Raw genomic sequence first — 7,285 nt, forward strand, 5'->3', positions numbered from 1 at the left:
TGTTTGTTTTGGGTCCAGGAAAGCAATTTGGCATGTGTCCTCTTTTGCATTATCCTTATTAACATCTGTTTAGAGTTGTTTGAGCTCCACTGTTCTGAATTCCATCTCCACCAGCTCTCCATTAACTTTATTTTGCTTCAAAATGCCTAAATGTTTTAGTTACAAATTCCTGCAGTTCATTTAATCTATGTTTTCTGTTGAAAGCTTTCTTTCTTTTTTTATTTTTAGAAGTTAATTTTAATTATGAAAAATAATTTACAAGTTATGTTCCGCAGGTTATTTTAAAGTAGTTTTTTTTTTAAAGTTTTTTTTGGTGGTTTCCTTATCTTATTGGGATTTGGAATCAGTTTCTTTATTTTTAGGGGCTGTAAACTTACAGCTGAAATACCTTGCTGACATTCAACAATTTTTTGCTTCTTTTTAGTAAGCTCTTCAAAGGAGGTTTTGAAAAAAAATTTGCATCTTGCATTTCTAAAGTTTCATATTTTGTACCTTCCAGGGAATCTTTAGCTTTGTCTTGAAGACATGGCACATGTAAACTAGGTACCTGGGAGTTGTGGCTTTTAGTTCATCAACAAAGGCTTCAGTGTTTTTTGTGTTTTGTTGTGGTTGTTGGTTTTTGGTTTTTGGTTTTTTATTTGAAACCTAGAGCTAGAACACGCTTTAAACCAATAACAGGTGCAATGCTGTCACTAAGACGAGGTACCCAACAAGCTGGGACAGCTCTACCGCCACTCACTGGAATCAGGTGGGAGGTCATCATAGCTGGTCTGACAGATTTGCACACTAGCAATAAAAGAAGTTCATTATTTTCTAGATCTCTGATATCTTCATTAATCCCAATACCAAGTTGTTTCCTGATATGTACAGGAATCCATCCTGGTTCTTTCTGGCTAATTTCTGTTTCTTTTTTCCTTTCACCATTATTAACAATACCCTTTTCACTGGTCTGTTTTTTTGAAAAAGGTTGTTTGTGTGTTTTTTTATCTTTGGATTCTCAATCTTTTGAAGTCCAACATGTTTGAAATCCAGTGTCTGTAATATACAATGTATATCATCTCGTTACAGAGTACTCCAGTTGATAGCATATGCGTTATTTAGCGATATCGTTACAGTAAATGATTGCTTTTCGTATTGATCCCTTCTCTGATGCTGCAGCCATCTTGAATGTTCCTTGACACCAAAAAGTCCAGGGTTCTTTCAGGTCCAGCAGTTTCCCTACAAGTCGGGTTTCAGATTCCAAGTTGCCTCATAGTGAGCATATGTACAGCCCACCCCTTCCTGAAAGAGAAAGGGGGTTTCTTTCCTTTCTTTCTCTCGATTTTATCCTTCCATTCCCTCCCTTTCTCCTTCCTTCCTTCATTCCTTCATTCATTCATTCATCCTTCCTTCTTTTTTTGTTCTCTCTTTCTTTCATAAATTCCTTCAAATTGTATCAAGGCTCTCATCAAGTTACCTTGAGGTATTGTGCAGGTATGATGGGGGTCAGAATTTATGATTTCTAAGGTCCCTCCTAACTCTGGAAGCCAAAGAGTCTCTGAGACTAACCCCTGAAATCATAGATATAACTTCTTTAAAAAAATTCAGATTTTTCTAAGTGCTATTTTATTTTGTGTCTTTCTTTCTACACTCTGCATACAGGAAAGTCAACTTGTGGAACACAATACAATGAGAGTCTAATAAAGTTGCAGGCAGTACTAGTAACAAATAATAATTGCTCACTTGACTTGAAATGGAACCAGGGGGTCATATATGTTGAGCTGCAAGGGAACTAATAAGCCACCAACTTTCATTCATTCATTCATTCAATAAACTTTTATTAAGAGCCTGGGCAGCTAGGTGGTGCAGTGGATAGAGCACCAGTGCAGAAGTCAGGAGGACCTGAGTTCAAATCTCACCTCAAACACTTGGCACTCACAAACTGTGTAATCTTGAGCAAGTCACTTAACCCCAATTGCCACATCCTGAGTCATCTCCAGTCATTCTCATGAATATCTGGTCATTGGATTCAGATGGCTCTGGAGGAGAAGTGAGGCTGGTGACCTGCACAGCCCTCCTTCACTCAAAAACAAAGTCAAGTGCAAATCATGTCATTATTTCTCTGATGGCCTGGTCTTCTTCAGCAAGGAAGGACGAATACACACCTTAAGAGCCTATTACGTACCAGGCATTGTACTAAGCGCTAGGGGTACAAAAAGATACAAAAAGACAATAACTTAAACCCTTCATTTTTACAAATAAAGCAACTGAGGTCAAGGAAGATTAAATGACATGATCACATAAACTAAGACTATCTTAAGGGTCGTTGGTGTTTTTTTCTTCATTCCTTTTCACCCTGATTTCCTGGTATTTTTTCATTTATAGGATGAAACCTGAAATCCTCTTCCTCTTTGTCAATCCTGAGTCTTCAGATTCTATATATCTGCACTACATTAAAGAAATATTTGTAATGATATGTAAGAAATTGAACTTCCACATTGAGGACTACTCCATGGAACATTTGTTAAATTCCTGTCTGAAATACCAGAGTGGTACAGCTTTAACAGTCATAGTTTCCATTTTATCTCATCTTCCCATTAAGTACTTCCTTTTCTACATATTTTATAGTAATTTTTAAAAATCCTGCCTAAAGACCCATAAAAAATTTTCCCCCATACATTGGTTTACTCTTGTCCCCAAATTCAGTATTTCTGAAAGCATTATAAAAATATGCTGCTGAGAGGAAATAATCATACATTCCCTTCATTGGGCTTTTTCTTGAACCAGTTTAGAATCTTATCTAATGGTTTTTCTTTTCCTTTTCTTTCCTTAGCTTTTCTTTCTATCTTCATCTGCTCCTTCCTTCCTTCTTCCCTCTCTCCCTGGCTCCTTTCTTTCTTTCTTCCTTCTTTCCTTTTTCCCTTGTTTCTTTCTTTCTAAGTTATTGATTAGTAACTTGCCTAGAAATAACTCCACTATTATAGTCTATCACAACTTAAACTAAATTCCTTCTGCCCTGATACCACAATATTGAGTGCATTTGCACAGTGAGTAAAGAATTTTGCTTGCAATTCTTGTTGGTATTTGTGTCTTCCACTTCTAAAATTTTTTTTATTTACTTATTTCTATACTTATTATAGCCACCCACCTTCAATAGATTTAAAACTCCTTTAAGTCAGGGATTGTATTGTTTTTGTCGGTAAATCCATTAACAAGCACCTACTATGTGTCAGTGATAGTTCCACTAAATGCTGTGTATTAAAAGAACTCAGTCCCTTCTCTCACATTCTAATTATCCAGACAGCATGCAAATATCAATGTAGATATGAGATGGGAGGTTATCTCAGAGAGAAGGTATATGTTGTGGGAGAGGGAAGGAGAAAGGAAGAGCATGGGAAAGGCCTCTTCAGAAGGGAGTATTTGGGCTAAATCTTAAAGAAAACCAAGATGCAAAGTTGAGGAGGTAGTATATGAATGTGTTTGTAGGCAGCAGGGAAGCAACCAGTAGACAAGGTATTAGTGAGATTAGTGAGAGAGTAGGGATGATAGATGGGAATATTCTTCTAGAGAAAAAGGGATGGAATAGGATTATGGGTATATGTAGAAGAATTTGCTTTGATATGGAGAATGGCCACCTCTTCTCGTGAGATAGGGTGAAGAAAATAGTGGGAAAAGTAATATAAATGATGTGAAATGAGGAGGAGGGCAGAAGAAGCAGTACTTAGAAGAAGGCCTCAATTTTCATTGAAGTATGAGGTAAGGTCCTGAGCTGATAGGATGGGAGAAGAGGTGGCATGGGAGGCTTAAGAAGGAATGAAAAGGTTTGGGAAAGCTGCTGTGGTGAGTGTGATAGTGAATTGATTGGACAGGCATAAAAGGATTTCTTTTGCTGTAGTGAGGACCCAGTTGAAATTATATAACATAAAACTGGTGTTTGACAAAGCATGAGTGTCAATAGTATAAGGGGACAAGTGTAGAGATTAAAGTGTTTCACCAAAGAGTTGAGATGGGGAAGGGAGAATGGTGTTGATGATGGGAAAGAACTGAGGGGTGAACGGATTGTCTCTCTAGAATCTATCATTGCGTCTAGCACATAGTAGGTGCTAAAAATTTCTTGAATGAATAAAGTAGGAGGGAATTCATAGGCAATATAAGCAAGTGGAGAGGCAATATGGCATAACCAATAACCGTAATGGATAATCATTGGAATCTCTCAGTCTCTCAGAGCCCTAAGCAACTTTCTAGGACTTTTAAGATATAGATTAGTTGCTAGTTTATATGTAGAGAAAATTTCCACAATGAGTTCCTCAGATTGACAAAATCATGGATCTAGACAAATAAATTTAAAAATAATAAGTGAATTTGCTAAAATCTGAGAGAAATTTTAAAAATACATTTCTGAGGACAGATGTGTGGAAAAAGAATAGTGCTTCATCTGACTGGTTATGACAGAAGTACAGAAACAAAAGCTTATAAACCTTATCTCAAAATTTCACTACCCTCTGAAAATTGTAAGCTTTAAAGCCTTAGGGATTCCCAGGTAAGGAAAAATGTCATTAATATTTATGACCAAACTGAGAAGTTATTAAACATCAAAAATAAGACACATGTGCATATGTAGATAACTATTGATATAAACCCTGGGCATTTGAAGGAGATGATATTTGTAAGGAATTGATAGCCTTTCCCTTCCCCCAAACAATTTAGGAAGTTATGCTCCTTTCATACTTCCCTATCTTGAACTCATATAATTTAAGTAGTGTGAGCAGTTATGGCTGTTGCAAATACTAGCCTAGAATTATAGACATATGCTATAATCATAACTCTAGGCTGCCATGAGATAAGAAAGAACAGTGAAGGGTGGTGAAAGATCTAGGATGAAAGAAGAGATCACAAGTCCAAAGGCAAAAATATATTTTCAAAAGGCCATATGATAGGGAAACTAAAAGAACAGGTAGCTTAAGATGATGGGAAATATGGGAGCCATGTGGTAAAGATGCATAACATCTGGTATTAGAATGTGACAAAGAAAGGGATAGGTGCCTTGTAAGTATGATGAACATTAAAGCATGTTGATGAAGGCCAGAAAGTAGCTAGCATAGGATAGATAGGTGGGCCCTATCACATTGGGATGAGAGACTAAAGAGAAAATGAATCCATGGTATCGAGTATCACCCCCAAAAAGAAGAGAAAATAACTGATTGGAAATGGAAATATATGGAAATAAAGAATGATCTGAAAGAAAAGAAGAAAAATTAATCGTATTTTTAAAATCATGATCTCTATAAAAAGAAAAATATATTGATATTGAAGACAGGATGTGTAAAGACAAGTTAAGGATTATAAGTCTCCAGAAAGAACATTGTAAGTCAAAAAACTTGAACACTGTTATATAAGAAATAATTCAAGAATACTACCCAAAAACTCTGAACATAGAAAACAACGTACCAATCAAAAGAATATACAGATTGCCTCCAGGGGAAAATAAAACAGGTTGAAAACCTAAGGCTAAAAACCCCAAGTCACAAAGTGGCCAAATTTACTAATTCCACTGATGAACAACAAATTCTTCAAGTAACTAAGAGAAAGATCTTCAAATATCAAGGAAAGAAAATTCAATCAGCTCAATACTAGTCTGTACCCCTCAGCAACTATAGTCAGGAATGAAGTAATATGTTGAGGAGAGCAAAGGAGCTTAATATAGAGCCTAAGGAAACCTACCCTGCAAAGCTAATAGTAATTATAAATGAAAAAATGGATATTTAATAAAACAGAAGCATGTAAAATATTCCTACAGAGAAAACCAGATCCGAAGAAATGATTTGCTCCTAAAACATCCCAAACAAAAAAAATGCAAGAAGATTACATAAACTCAGCAACCAAGGACGACAATAACAAAATAACAACAAAGATCATAAAGAGATTTCCTCATAAATGTACATGACGAGACAAAGATGAAAAGAAGTCAAATGAAAATGATGATTCAGAAAGGCCTGAAACATGATATATCAAACTTCATATTGCCCCACCTATAGACCAACCATTGTTTTTTTGTGAGACTAAATTACAGAATGGGAGTGTGCATTAAAGGAGAGAGGAGAGAATATGATAGAAAAGAGGATGTGATAGACGCCAATCAAGTCAAAGGCTAAGGATGAAGGTAAAATAACTATTTTAGTCTTTCAGGAAGGAGTCTACAGAAGAATGAATGAGAAGGCAAAGGGAAAAACTGCAAAGGGGGATCATGGGAAAATCTTTTTTCAGTGTTAGGAGAGGGAATCACTAATGAATATTCCCATGGGAAGAGAGATATTTTATAAAGAGAGATGGAAACTTAACAATTGGTATAATCTGCAGAGATTTGGTCCTTAAAGAGACCACTCATCCTGCTGCAGGATAAGGCTCAGGGAAACTGATACTCACAAGAGTGAGAAGACATGGATTCAGGGAAGAGATTTTGAAGTGAATGGGGGGGAAATGACAAAGGGGATGTCAAAGGTCAGTAATGAATTGTGCAATCTGGGAAATAGGAATATTTCTATGATGAGACACTATCTTCTCTGTCATATACTGGAACTGCTGTTTCTAAGAATGAAGTGAAACAAAAAAAAGAGGGTCAAGGGACAAGATTTAGAAGGCAATAATAAAAGTTGTTTTGAAGAGGTAATCTAAAATAAGTACCTCAAAAGTTTTAGTGTCATGAGGAATATGGAAAATATAAAAGGACTAAATAAGAATAAGGTCCAGGAATCAAGACCTACTAGATTATTAAAAAAGAAAGAAGATGAATAATAAAGAAAATGAGTGAAAATGCTTTTTGGAAAAAGGAACAGAAAAGGAAATTTTAAAAATTAATACACAAAACCAGCTGAAGAGGAGAAGAGAAAGGACAATTCTACTTGATTACTTAACTGAAATAGGAAAAAAGTAAGAAAAATACAGAAAAGTAAGAAAAAATAAAAGGAAATAATAAGCAAAACTCTAAATCTAATGAAAGAGTAACAAATGAGAGGAGTACTTGGTGGTGCAGGGATGAGTGTCAATGGGAATAAAGTTAGCTTAAAATATATTCAACTACTATAATTGAAGAGAAATAGCACTATGTTTACAGAGGAAGAGGGAGAAAACCCCAATTTAAAAAGATTAGAAACAAGTGGAGGAAAATATAAACAACAATCTAATAATTTTAAATGTGAATGGATTAAACAATAAAATGAAAGAGAGTGATGAATTGGGTAAAAAAAAATAAAGCTTTTTTGTTGCTTACAACAAACATATTAAGAAAATAAAAAGGAATACTCAGAAT

The 7,285-nt window shown here is 35.4% G+C and overlaps 1 pseudogene; it reads right to left on the reverse strand.

Annotated features, from left to right (window-relative positions):
• Positions 1–281: 281 nt before the first annotated feature.
• LOC140502369 (ribonuclease P protein subunit p38-like) lies at positions 282–1,180 on the reverse strand (annotated as a pseudogene).
• Positions 1,181–7,285: the final 6,105 nt, after the last annotated feature.

This window comes from Notamacropus eugenii, chromosome 4 (genome assembly GCF_028372415.1).
Source record: "Notamacropus eugenii isolate mMacEug1 chromosome 4, mMacEug1.pri_v2, whole genome shotgun sequence".
Classification (NCBI taxonomy): Eukaryota; Metazoa; Chordata; class Mammalia; order Diprotodontia; family Macropodidae; genus Notamacropus; species Notamacropus eugenii.